Raw genomic sequence first — 13,314 nt, forward strand, 5'->3', positions numbered from 1 at the left:
CACAATATTCATAATAACATTGGGTTCTTAATTATAAACAGTAACATGTTTAAAGCTTGGGACTCCCTGTCTGTAGCTTGGTGTTGTTTACATTATCTTCAGCATATTTTAAGTGATTGAAAGCGGAAATTACTTTTTTTAAAAACACTCTTTTCTTTTACCAATACAGCATTGGTAAGCGATAATCAATTATTTCAAAACCAGCCTTTAATCACTGATAATAGGTGCACAGGTGATGATTCCTTGAGTGCTGTGGGGCTCAAGAACCAATGGGAAAAAATAAGGTCCTGCACAGTACAAATAAATCACCTATTCTGTCAAATTATAGTGTGGATGCTTCACAAGCAGAACTGGTATTGCAGTTTAAAAATATTAAATTAATTTATACAAAGACTCCCAGCTTTCTTGAAAAGATCTATGTTTCCTTTGTTTTTCTTTTGTATTTGTTTTGCTCTCATTAGATACAGTGTCTGTCACCAAAATTATTAAATTGATAAATTTATTTTTGTTAATTACAATAATAAATTACGAATGATTGACTAATATTTCCAAACTCGGATGACTCGTGCCCAGAAACTGCGCTACAACTAAGGCACCGCGCAGAGTGAGTAAAGAGGGCAGTTTATCTTCTCTTTATTTTACATTGGTAGTGTGCACTGCTGACATTAGAATGTAACTGGTCCCTTGGCCATAACACCAGTATTCTCCATGCAGTTTTGCCGTTTAAAGCTTCATTCTTTTCATATGGTTATAAATCCCATAGCTCACTTTTCACTTCCTGTGGGACTCGGGAGGCAAAGGGGTTTGGCCAAACTCATCAACAAAGCGAAAGGGCGTCGTTTTCGTCGTCCATGGATACGCACAGTTGGAATTGGTTTGCTGGGTGGCGACAGTACTAAAATAAGGTATGTTGTATAGCAACGATAATAAGTTTGTTGTTTTGATTTTAATTTGAGAACAAATATTGGTTTACCAGCGTACAAAAAAACTCCAAAACAAAAAACTACTTTCTACGGCACGTTATATTAACACTTTTTTGTGCTGGAAAACTAGATTCACACACATTACTGTTGTAGACTCCGCAAACACTTTTCAGTAACTGGTCACATTTGCATTAATTTACACATTCTATAATACATTGTGTAAAGGTTAAAGCGCCTGGTTCCCGTGTGGTTCAGGTAGGTGTTTTTTTTTTTTTTTTTTTTTTTTTTTTTTTCTTGTTCTGCATGAATGATGGTCTGAATCGTTGTTGAGTAACCAGTTTTGTACATGGTTAACTAAATATATTAGCAATTTCCCAGACATGAAAATGCATTCTTAAAACTTTATTTTTTGTTAATGCAAATGTGAAAATAGTGTCAATAGTTTTTTTTTTTTTTTTTTTTTTTTTTTCTGTCACAGAATTGCAATAATATATGTTTGATATCTGCACTACCTTCCACACATGTTAAAAACATTTAAAATTGGATTTTGAGTACGTTTACCTTTTTATTTATTTATTTTATTTATTTATAGTTACGCTAATGTTACGACCAGTAAGATTTTACTTTGAACCTAAAAGTTTACAACGGCAAACCATGGTCATTTTGCCCTGCTGTTTCCTTGGTTATACTATGCATTTAGTACAGTTTTTCGTTTTTTAATATGCTTTAACCATACCTCGCCATGAAATTATATGCTTGCTTATTTACAACACCGTAATGACGATTGTCACGTAAAAATGTCCACTAAGAGGTTAAATAAAACGTATAATAGTAATTGGTGTTTGCTGGACTTAATGTAACTGTTTGGTTGACTGGATTTCGCCATGCCTTTGGTCTTTAGAGTGCTTACTAGTGCTTTACTATGCTTTTCCTGCAGTTTTTACTACAATGGTTGTTCGGGGTAATATTCTTGTTTTCAGTCTGATGGGGTTGATTTTGGACCCCCGTACGTTTTTTAATCGATCTTTTACTGTTTTAGACTGTTTAATCTTTTAAACTGTTTAATCTTAATCTTTTAGACTGTTTGAACTAGAGAGTTGTGGTAAGGGTCTTTTTTATTGGAGATTGCATGTGGTATCGAAAAATGATACTACAAACATACAAAAATAAATAAATAAATAATAGGTTTTTCACCTGTGACCTCCAAGGGAAAAAAATAATATAATAGAAATCAGCAAAAAAAAAAAAAAAACCCAAAAACCTGAAAGATCAAATTTTACTTTTGTCTCGGTACTGATAAAAATAAATTCCTGGATGGGACAGATACCTTGACAACGAACGTGCTGCATATATAGACTTTATTAAAGAATGCCAGATACCTTTGGGTAGCCGAGTTTCTAATAGATTTCCATATCTGTATAACTTGGCAAAGCTTTGCCTTACACTTCCAACCAATTCAGTGGATGCAAACGTGCAGTTTGAATGTGTGGGCAAATCCACACCAGAGAATGTCCGCAGCAACTGTTGGTAGATGTTGCATGCTTACATTTTAACAAATGACAGCACTCTGTTTTAGTAAGGAAGCAAATACCACAATTTTTAGGTTTTTATAGTGCTATAAACTATTATTTAGGTGTATTTCATGTTTAGGTCTGCAAATTCCTAATTATAGCCCTAATCCTAACTGCATGACTTGGCAATGTGCATAACATCCTTTTTGCCAATGACATAACTGTAGATCTCCTTTTTAGCTTTGATTACTCTCACAAGCTTCAATTCACAGTCATAATAATAATGTTGTATCCCACTGGCGTGATGCTTCACATCCAACTCACCGCTGTGTGATGCCACACTCTCTTTTTACACAATTTATAAAATGCCTTTGTAACACAGTCATATGATTGAATCCAGTTTTTTTTTCCCCCACTGCGTTAGGTCTCTTTTTTGCTTTTTAGTGAAAGGCTAGTCAACAACACCAGCCACCATGACACTTTGCCAGTAAAACCAGACGCACCAAGTAAAACACATGACGCATACTACCTCATATGATTGCAGGTTAACGTGATTGGATAGCCGCATAGATGCAAATTGTTTCAACACGCCCCTAAACCAGTAGAGTATGCTGTTGCACCGTGAGGCAGTACAGCAGCCACATATACGAAATTTCCTAATGAGAAAATAAAATGTTCATATTTTACACCTGGGTTTTCAACTGTACCAAAGCTGTCGTTGCTCCAGATTACCGAGAGTACAGCCCCACGGTAATCGCAACAGAGCCCACCTGACGCTTAAGGGCATGCCGCCTGCAAAACTCTAGAGCCCAAAGAGGATCTCATTCAATTTGTTACATCAAGGAGGTAAAAATGCAGAAATGTCTGACTACCTGTCCATGTAGCAGCAATGAGGATACCACCTTTGACGAAAAGGATGGATTTGTTCTTAATGTTACCTGCAAGTCATTCCCAGTGAAAGCCATACATGTGTCATTGATGGACAGTGCATTGTGCTCATTTACTCGTCTGGCAGACGTAATGGTTATTAAAAATGACACTTTCAATTTTGTCATGGCACACTGATATTGCTGCCAGGTATACCTTCAAAGTGGACACTGATTTTCCTGCGTCAAACAAGTGTTGTAAGAAGGTTAATATTGTCTCAATAGGGGAAGTTACAGGATTGTGACCTTCGGCAAGGCACCAGTCTTGGAAAACTTTCCATTTATGAGTACTGAGCTCTAGTGCTCGGCGCCCTAGCAGACTGTAGTGTCTCTACTACTGCATCTGGCAAACCTTGTCTAAATAGATGGCTCCGTTCAACGGCCAGACCCAGATTTGGAGCTGGGCTGGGTTTGGGTGCCATAATAGCCCCTCCGCTTGGCTCAGGAGGTCCTTGCGCAGCAGGAGCTGCCACCGTTGACCCGACAACATGTCAGAGGAGAGCAAACTAGGGGCGCCTCGGCCATCTGGGTGCAACCTGCAAAACCTGTGCTCTCTCAACCCTGATCCTCTCTAGTGTCAGAGGTAATAATGGTACTGGAGGGAACGCATACAATAGCCCCTGTGGCCAGGGGTGAGATAGCGTGTCTACTCACAGGGGGCCCGCGTCTCTCTCCATGGAGAACCATAGGGGGCAATGAGTGGACTCGGCTGTGGCAAAGAGGTCGACTCGTGCTGGTGTAAACCTCTCCCAAATCTGTTTCGCCACTTGAGGATGCTGTCTCCATTCCAAGCTGTCTGGAGCTATTCTGGACAGGAGGTCTGCTGCTTTGTTGTCCACACCAAGGGGGTGAACCGCCCTGATGGAATGCAAGTTTCTGTGCGTCCAGGACAGGCGTCTGTGGGCTGTGTGGTGAAGGCCTGGTGAGCACAGGCTGCCTTGGTGGTTTATGTAGGTTACCACTGTGGTATTGTCCGTCCGGACCAGCACATGTTTGTGCACTAACTGCTTGTGAAAATGAGGTAACGGCAGGTTCATTGCTTGCAGCTCTTGCGCATTTATGTGCGCTTGCTGCCAATGCCCCTTCCATTGACCTCTTATTCTTCTCCCATTTCAGACCGCTTCTCAGCCCAGGCTGGAAGCATCTGTAGTGATCACTTCCCTTCTGTGAGGGGATCCGAGGGAAGCCCAGAGGTGTAGATTGCCGGGACGAAGCCACCACTCCAGTGTCTGCTGGCATTGTCTGGACATTCGCACCAGCCGCTACCGATCTCGGACCGGGTGCACCTTGAGCGTATTCACCCAGACTTGAAGTGGGCACATTCTCAGCAACCCTAGTGGAAGGATTCTTGAGGCAGCTGCCATCAGCCCCAACAACCTTTGATATATTCTGACCTGTAGGAGAGCGTCCTGAATAGAGAGAGTGTGGCCTCCAACGACCGAATCCTGTCTTCCGACAGTGAGGCAAGCATGCTCGCATAGTTCAGTTTGATGGGGACTTGAAAGTAGGCATCTTGCAGGTCGATCGATATGAATCAGTTGGACGGACTGGATGATACGCTGTGCTGTCAACATGTTGAACTTCTTCTGTTTGAGGAAGAATTTCAGGACCCTGAGGTCCATAATTGGTCTGAAATCACCGTCCCTTTTGGGCACCATGAAGTACCTGAAGTAAAAGCCGCTGAGGGCGTCGCTTGATCTTACCAAGCGTACAGCGTTCTTCCTTGGCGAAGGAAGTTGAAGGAGTATCGCCCTTGCTGGTTCGACAGTGGTGGGGAGCACACCCTTGAAGGGTGGAGGACCTATGCGGAAATGTAGAGCGTATCCATGTCTTTGTTGATAGCACCCAGTATTCCTGAGTGCAGCCTTGCCATGGGTCAGTCCGGTTGTGGGGCGGTTTGGTGGCAGCTGGGGGCCTTCAGGGGTGGTCTCTCTTGGCCGATTCAATCGACATGGTCGCCGAGGGCAAGCACAGCTGCGCTAGGAAAGCCCAAGGATTGAGAGGGGCACTAGTCCCGAGCTGTGTTTTTTTTTTTTTTTTGGTTGCTGTGACCTGTGGGGTCTCCTTACAGCAACACAACAGCTCTCCACACGGTGTATCAACTACATGAGGCCTTGTGTAGTGAAAGAGCAATGGCCGTTCTCTAATTTCTTAAGAGGGGTCGAAACCAGCTCTAGTCAGAAAACCTGACATGAGAATAAAGCGAGAGCACTCTTAGACACACTCGAAGCGCGATTTTACCATGGAAACCTTTTTTTATTTTTTTTTTAAATTTGTGGATAAAACCAGCAAATCAGCCAGTTTCGGTTCAAGAAAGCAAAAGCAATCTGGCCTGTCTCGGAGAGAAGAGAGAGAAAATGGCGATGTGCTACTGTGAGAACTTCCCTCTTCAATAGGAGGTGGGAGGGACTTTCCCCTCACAGCAGGGCCCTGAAAGGGCAGCTTTTGTATATTTGCCCAGAGATTGATGGCCAGAGAGGCTCTTCCCCTTCGATAATGGTTGTCATTCGAATTGAAAGGGGACCCACTTCTTTAGGAGATTAGCATGAGAAGCTTCCCTTTTTGGCTGGTGGTTGCAGTCTGCCACAAAACACTGCAGTACACAGCTAGCTTGAGTTTGTATTAAATTAAAGTACCACCACTTAGTGTTATTAATGCAAATTGTGTACAGTATTTAAGACTTTCAATTAGGGCTGTCAGTTAATCACAGTTAATTTCTGCTGGGTCTTGAACTTTAAGCACAGCGTACTTCAATCCCAGCCGCAGCAACATTGGATTTAGTGTCTGAGTGTAGTTATTGTTTAAATAGAAAGCTAGCCACTGAACCAGGTGAAACCATTCACTAAAAATGAATGGGAGTTTTTTTTTTTTTTTTTTTATATAAACGTTCTGACAGCTCGTTGGAAAGAAAGACGCTTACTTGTGAGTTCCAGTATCACACACAAGTACATGTACCTTAGGGGTGGATTGTGCACATCAAAATTCAGAGAGGACTGAATACAGATTGAATCCTGCATTTACATCTTTTTTTTCTCTTGCACACTTCAAGATTTTCAAACATATTAGAAGGAAAATGTACCAGTATTTCCAGCACTAAAGTGAAGGTGTGACACAGGCCCAGATTTTAGGATGGAACCTCATAAGTCTCGCGTTTTGATTGGTCCATGTCTGTCACATGAATATATTGTCACACGAGTGGAAAAGCTTGCAGGCATTTTTAAGATTGCGATCATAGAGAAAGAGAGCGAGAGATCTGCTTTCCACGACATTTCAATTAAAATATAACGTGTTTTGCTGTACTAATATAACAAACTATGGGTTGTTACTTTATATGAGTTATGTTATGCACAAATGTAAGAATAGTTTTTTTTCTGTAGTGGTATACTTTTTTCTTTGAAATAGCATATATCTGTAATCATTTACGTGATGTATTTTAATATCAAATATATACACTATTGCAGTTTTGTTACAGGATACATTAGTTTATCTCTAATGTAATCTCAGTTTTAAATATAGACTGCCCCCGTTTTCATTTACGTCCCAAATTCTGGGCAGCTTTGATTTTTAGATAATTTTTGAATTCAGCCCCGTTTTTTGGACTCGGCTGACAGACATGCATGCACAGTTTACCATAAACTGGATCATGAATTAATTTAAGAGTAACCCTTAGTACATGAATCAAAGTTAATGTTTTTTTTACTTGCCCCAGAAAACATTTTTTTTTTTTTAAATGAAAAAACTTAAATAAAATGTAAATGTTAAAAAAATGTATTTCTTATTACGTTGAAGAAACTACATTGCACTGAAATAGATACATGAAAATTCATTAAAGCAATAATTTTCCTTTATTAAAGGAATTAAAACACATTTTTGAGAAGGAACATGGTATTCCAAAAAAAGTTTGGATTTTTCCATCTCATTTGCTTATAATCACAAAATAAAATCAAAGTGAGAAAGGGGACTGGGAGTTGAAAGTGAAAATAATTTACCCTTTTACCCTATCCTTCCAAGTCTTTTCCCTGCACCCCCTTGTATTCCCTCGCCTCCCATCCCCTCATTTGTGCCAAACCTGCCCCCCCACACACATCAACACGCAACCCCTGCATGTATACATCCACCATGCAACCCCTCAAATGGTTCTAGATTCAGGGGATCAGCCTGAATGTAACAGTCCCAGTTTTGTAGCAATTCTTTGCGAAAAAATGTTCTGATGTTCATCCCCATTCATGTCTATGGCAGTGTTAAACACATTTTAAGTTCACATTGGCTTTTCTACTATCCTTAAGTGCAATTGATACTTGTTAATCCATTTGTGTATCTCAATCACAACTGAGAAACGTGTTAATGGTAAAAATGGTTTAATTTACTTTTTTTTCTTCTTTGAAACCATTAAATTGGCTTTTAAATCGTAAGTCTTTCATTTAAATGCCGAAGTGACTCTCCTTCATTATTTTAAATACAATTACTTGTCATAACGATTGTAATAGTGTGTCCAGCAAAATGCTTCATTTTTGGTTATAGCTTTCATTGTTCTCACCAGGAATTTTTCACAGCATGGGGAGTGGGAGGAGCGGGTGATGGGAGTGTGGGCGGGGCTGGTCGGGGAAATCCTCGCAAACCCCCTGCATGCGAGCCACGATTAGTCATGCGCATGCTTACGCTTTGTGGAAGTAGTTGTCAGGATAATATTCTATATCTATGGTTGTAAGTTGGTAGATGCAGAGTCTGCGTCACAGGTTGATGTACTCCCTAGCATGTACGCCATTCCATGGAGGGGAAACTGTTTTTGCCATAGTGTTATCCTTTGTCAGACTGAGAAACCTGTTTTTACCTTTCAAAACATTAAAATTGACTACGATCATGTGGATATAATTAGTGATGTTTTTATTCTTCTTTCAAGAATAGCATAATGGTTTTTTAAAAGTAGTGAGCAGTTGTTTCTTTCAGCTGTAAGTTTGGTTTATTCAATATATATATATATATAGGTTTATTTCTGGAAACAAAAAGAAAGCTCAAAGCAAAACAGTACAGATCACACTTTCATATGCAAACTTAAGTTCAAAACATAACAGAACAAAATAATACAATGCAATACTGTAGGTTTGATCCTCCGGGACGTTCTCGATCACGAAGTTTCCAATAATAGTCTTAATGAAAGAGAGAAGTGAGCTGAGCTGAGCTGTCGCTGGTCTTCCCAGTCGCTGGTCGCTGGTCGCTGGTCTTCCCAGCGACAGCGAGTGGAAGCGACAGCGAGTGGGAGAAGTACAGCGTGGAAAAGTACAGAGCAGTTTCGAAGCAGAAAGGAGAAATTGCATCTTGAATTGCTTTAATCAGAAAACAGAGGACATTGGGGAAACACAGCCGCGTGTGTTTTTCTGATAACAAACAAGCTGAAACTCGGAGCAGCTGATTCAAATTCAGCGCCGTTTTGAGACACGGGCGAGGGGAGGAGCCGACAGCACAGCAGAACAACGCAGTTAAACGAGGCAGTCTTCCCAGCGACAGCGAGTGGAAGCGACAGCGAGTGGGAGAAGTACAGCGTGGAAAAGTACAGAGCAGTTTCGAAGCAGAAAGGAGAAATTGCATCTTGAATTGCTTTAATCAGAAAACAGAGGACATTGGGGAAACACAGCCGCGTGTGTTTTTCTGATAACAAACAAGCTGAAACTCGGAGCAGCTGATTCAAATTCAGCGCCGTTTTGAGACACGGGCGAGGGGAGGAGCCGACAGCACAGCAGAACAACGCAGTTAAACGAGGCAGTCTTCCCAGCGACAGCGAGTGGAAGCGACAGCAAGTGGGAGAAGTACAGCGTGGAAAAGTACAGAGCAGTTTCGAAGCAGAAAGGAGAAATTGCATCTTGAATTGCTTTAATCAGAAAACAGAGGACATTGGGGAAACACAGCCGCGTTCTTACCTTGATTCTTACCTTGATTAAGTAGACACTGACCTCAGCCCCACCCTTCTTTCTTCTCTTTCTGGGTTCAATCACCCTGGGCAACCCCTATGGAGAGTCTAATGTACGTGCCGATCTGGCTAACATAAGAACATAAGAAAGTTTACAAACGAGAGGAGGCCATTCGGCCCATCTTGCTCGTTTGGTTGTTAGTAGCTTATTGATCCCAAAATCTCATCAAGCAGCTTCTTGAAGGATCCCAGGGTGTCAGCTTCAACAACATTACTGGGGAGTTGATTCCAGACCCTCACAATTCTCTGTGTAAAAAAGTGTCTCCTATTTTCTGTTCTGAATGCCCCTTTTTCTAAACTCCATTTGTGACCCCTGGTCCTTGTTTCTTTTTTCAGGCTGAAAAAGTCCCTTGGGTCGACACTGTCAATACCTTTTAGAATTTTGAATGCTTGAATTAGGTCGCCACGTAGTCTTCTTTGTTCAAGACTGAACAGATTCAATTCTTTTAGCCTGTCTGCATATGACATGCCTTTTAAGCCCGGAATAATTCTGGTCGCTCTTCTTTGCACTCTTTCTAGAGCAGCAATATCTTTTTTATAGCGAGGTGACCAGAACTGAACACAATATTCAAGATGAGGTCTTACTAGTGCATTGTACAGTTTTAACATTACTTCCCTTGATTTAAATTCAACACTTTTCACAATGTATCCGAGCATCTTGTTAGCCTTTTTTATAGCTTCCCCACATTGTCTAGATGAAGACATTTCTGAGTCAACAAAAACTCCTAGGTCTTTTTCATAGATTCCTTCTCCAATTTCAATATCTCCCATATGATATTTATAATGTACATTTTTATTTCCTGCGTGCAGTACCTTACACTTTTCTCTATTAAATGTCATTTGCCATGTGTCTGCCCAGTTCTGAATCTTGTCTAGATCATTTTGAATGACCTTTGCTGCTGCAACAGTGTTTGCCACTCCTCCTACTTTTGTGTCGTCTGCAAATTTAACAAGTTTGCTTACTATACCAGAATCTAAATCATTAATGTAGATTAGGAATAGCAGAGGACCTAATACTGATCCCTGTGGTACACCGCTGGTTACCACACTCCATTCTGAGGTTTTTCCTCTAATCAGTACTTTCTGTTTTCTACATGTTAACCACTCCCTAATCCATGTACATGTGTTTCCTTGAATCCCAACTGCATTCAGTTTGAGAATTAATCTTTTGTGTGGGACTTTGTCAAAAGCTTTCTGGAAATCTAAATAAACCATGTCATATGCTTTGCAATTATCCATTATCGATGTTGCATCCTCAAAAAAATCAAGCAAGTTAGTTAGACACGATCTCCCTTTCCTAAAACCATGTTGACTGTCTCCCAGTACCCTGTTACCATATAGGTAATTTTCCATTTTGGATCTTATTATAGTTTCCATAAGTTTGCATATAATAGAAGTCAGGCTTACTGGTCTGTAGTTACCTGGTTCAGTTTTGTTTCCCTTTTTGTGGATCGGTATTACGTTTGCAATTTTCCAGTCTGTCGGTACCACCCCTGTGTCAAGAGACTGCTGCATGATCTTGGTTAGCGGTTTGTAAATTACTTCTTTCATTTCTTTGAGTACTACTGGGAGGATCTCATCCGGCCCAGGGGATTTGTTTATTTTAAGAGCTCCTAGTCCCTTTAACACTTCTGCCTCAGTTATGCTAAAGTTATTTAAAACTGGATAGGAACTGGATGACATGTGGGGCATGTTGTCAGTATCTTCCTTTGTAAAAACTTGTGAAAAGTAATCATTTAACATATTTGCTATTTTTTTTTCTTCCTCTACGATTTTGCCATTTGTATCTCTTAAACATTTAATCTCCTCTTTGAATGTTCTCTTGCTGTTGTAATATTGGAAAAACATTTTGGAATTGGTTTTAGCTCCCTTAGCAATGTTCATTTCTATTTCTCTCTTGGCCTTTCTAACTTCCTTTTTGACTTGTGTTTGCAGTTCTGTGTACTCTTTCTGCGTACTTTCTTTTTGGTCCTTTTTTAATGCTCTGTAAAGTGCCTTTTTTCGCTGAATATTTTTTTTAATTGATCTATTAAACCATTTTGGCAATTTAGTTTTACATTTAGATTTGTCTACTTTAGGGATATAATTGTTTTGCGCCTCTAGTACTACATTTTTGAAGAACAACCATCCTTCTTCTGTGGGTGTTTTCTCTATTTTACTCCAATCTACTTCTGTTAGTCTCTGTTTCATACCTTCATAGTTTGCTTTTCTAAAATTGTAAACCTTAGCTTTAGTCATTTCTTTTGGGGTTTTAAAAAACACTTCAAATGAGACCATGTTGTGGTCTGAGTTTGCCAGTGGTTCTCTGACCTCTGTTTTAGTTATTCTATCTTCGTTATTTGAAAAGACTAAATCAAGGCATGCCTCCCCTCTAGTCGGTGCCTTGACAAATTGTGTTAGGAAGCAGTCATTTGTCATTTCCACCATTTCTATTTCATCCTTCGCGCTACCCACCGGGTTTTCCCATTTTATTTGGGGGAAGTTGAAATCCCCCATTAGTATGGCTTCTCCTTTGCTACACACATTTCTAATGTCATTGTATAACAGATTATTGTGCTCACCGTCTGAATCTGGCGGTCTATAGCATGCTCCTATTATTATGCCTTTTGAATTTTTGTCTGTTATTCTGACCCATATTGATTCGGTTTTATTTTCTTTGTCCAGGTTTAACACCTGGGCTTCAAGACTGTTTCTTATGTATAGCGCTACCCCTCCTCCTCTTCTGTCCTGCCTGTCTTTCCTATACAGTGTATACCCACAAATATTATATTCGTCCCCATCACTCTCAGACAACCACGTTTCTGTAACACCTATCACATCATAGTTACCTGTTAGTGCAGTAGCTTCAAGTTCTAGAATTTTGTTTCTGATACTTCTAGCATTTAGATAAATACATTTAATGGTTGTCTTACCTGAGTTGTTGTTCTTGTTTTGATGCGGTCTCCCTTCTGTTTTTTTGTTGTTGATTTCTCCCCCCTTCCTTTCTAGTTTAAATGCTTCCGAACCTGCTCGAGGATCTTTTCTCCGAGTAGACTGGTTCCCTTGTTATTTAAATGCAGTCCATCCCGTCTATACAGATAGTCCTCGTTGTAGAATGTGGTCCAATGATCAAGATAGGTGAAGCCTTCCCGTGTGCACCACGTCTTCAGCCATGCGTTTTGATTAATTATTTCCAGCTGTCCATATGGTCCTTTGCAAGGTGCGGGTAGTATACCAGAAAATACCACAGTTTTGGTTTTCTCTTTTAATTTCCTTCCTAGCTCTCTGAATTTGTTTTGCAGGGATTTTGGTCTGTCTCTTCCAATGTTGTTTGTACCGATGTGGACGACTACTACCGGGTCGTCTCCTGTTCGTTCTAGGAGCCTGTCCACGTTTTCAGTGATGTGCTTGACCGAGGCTCCCGGAAGGCAGCACACTGTTGTAGTAAGGGGGTCCAAACTGCGAACTGAACTTGCTGTGTTTCTCAATATGGAGTCCCCAACAATCATGACCTCCCTTCTTTTTGCTGTCTGGTCACCACTGTCAATGGGGTCCTGGATGTTGTTCCTTTCATTCTCTTGTTGTTGGTTCTGCTCATCAAAATTCTGAAGTGACTCAAATCTGTTGGTTGTTTTGATTTCTGGTGGTTGTGTTTGACGAAGTTTCTTTTTTTCCCTGCTTCTGCCTACCTGAACCCAGCTGTTCTGACCTTCTATCTCCCTGGTGGCTTTCAGTCTGTTAGGGGTGATGCAGACTTCCATGAATTGTGGGTGTGCCAGTTCCTCAAGATCCTGTTGCTGTCTCACTTCCTCCAGCTCCATTTCTAGCATACTTACTAGTTTATGCAAATCCTGGATCGCGCGGCACTTTACGCACACTTGGTTTAGCTCCGCTGGGTTTTCTCAGATTTCCCACATCAAGCAGGTGTCACAGATTACAGGCTTGAAGACCATGTTGAGGTTTTTTTTTTTTTTTTAAGTTTAGTTTCTTCTGCAACTGTCAACCTGCTT

General features: G+C 40.6%; 1 protein-coding gene across 8 annotated transcripts in view; it reads left to right on the top strand.

The window, feature by feature from the left end:
• Positions 1-816: 816 nt before the first annotated feature.
• fbxo16 (F-box protein 16) overlaps positions 817-13,314 on the top strand; it is an 82,298-nt gene continuing 69,800 nt past the window's right edge. For 7 of the 8 annotated variants that reach the window (XR_005950482.1, XR_005950484.1, XM_041252796.1 and 4 more), the window contains exon 1: positions 817-905. The gene's annotated coding sequence lies outside the window, so the exon portion shown is untranslated. Of the gene's footprint in view, positions 906-937; positions 1,179-13,314 lie in introns of those variants that run through there. The other variant, XR_005950483.1, reaches the window with a different exon arrangement.

This window comes from Polyodon spathula, chromosome 6 (assembly GCF_017654505.1).
Source record: "Polyodon spathula isolate WHYD16114869_AA chromosome 6, ASM1765450v1, whole genome shotgun sequence".
NCBI lineage: Eukaryota > Metazoa > Chordata > Actinopteri > Acipenseriformes > Polyodontidae > Polyodon > Polyodon spathula.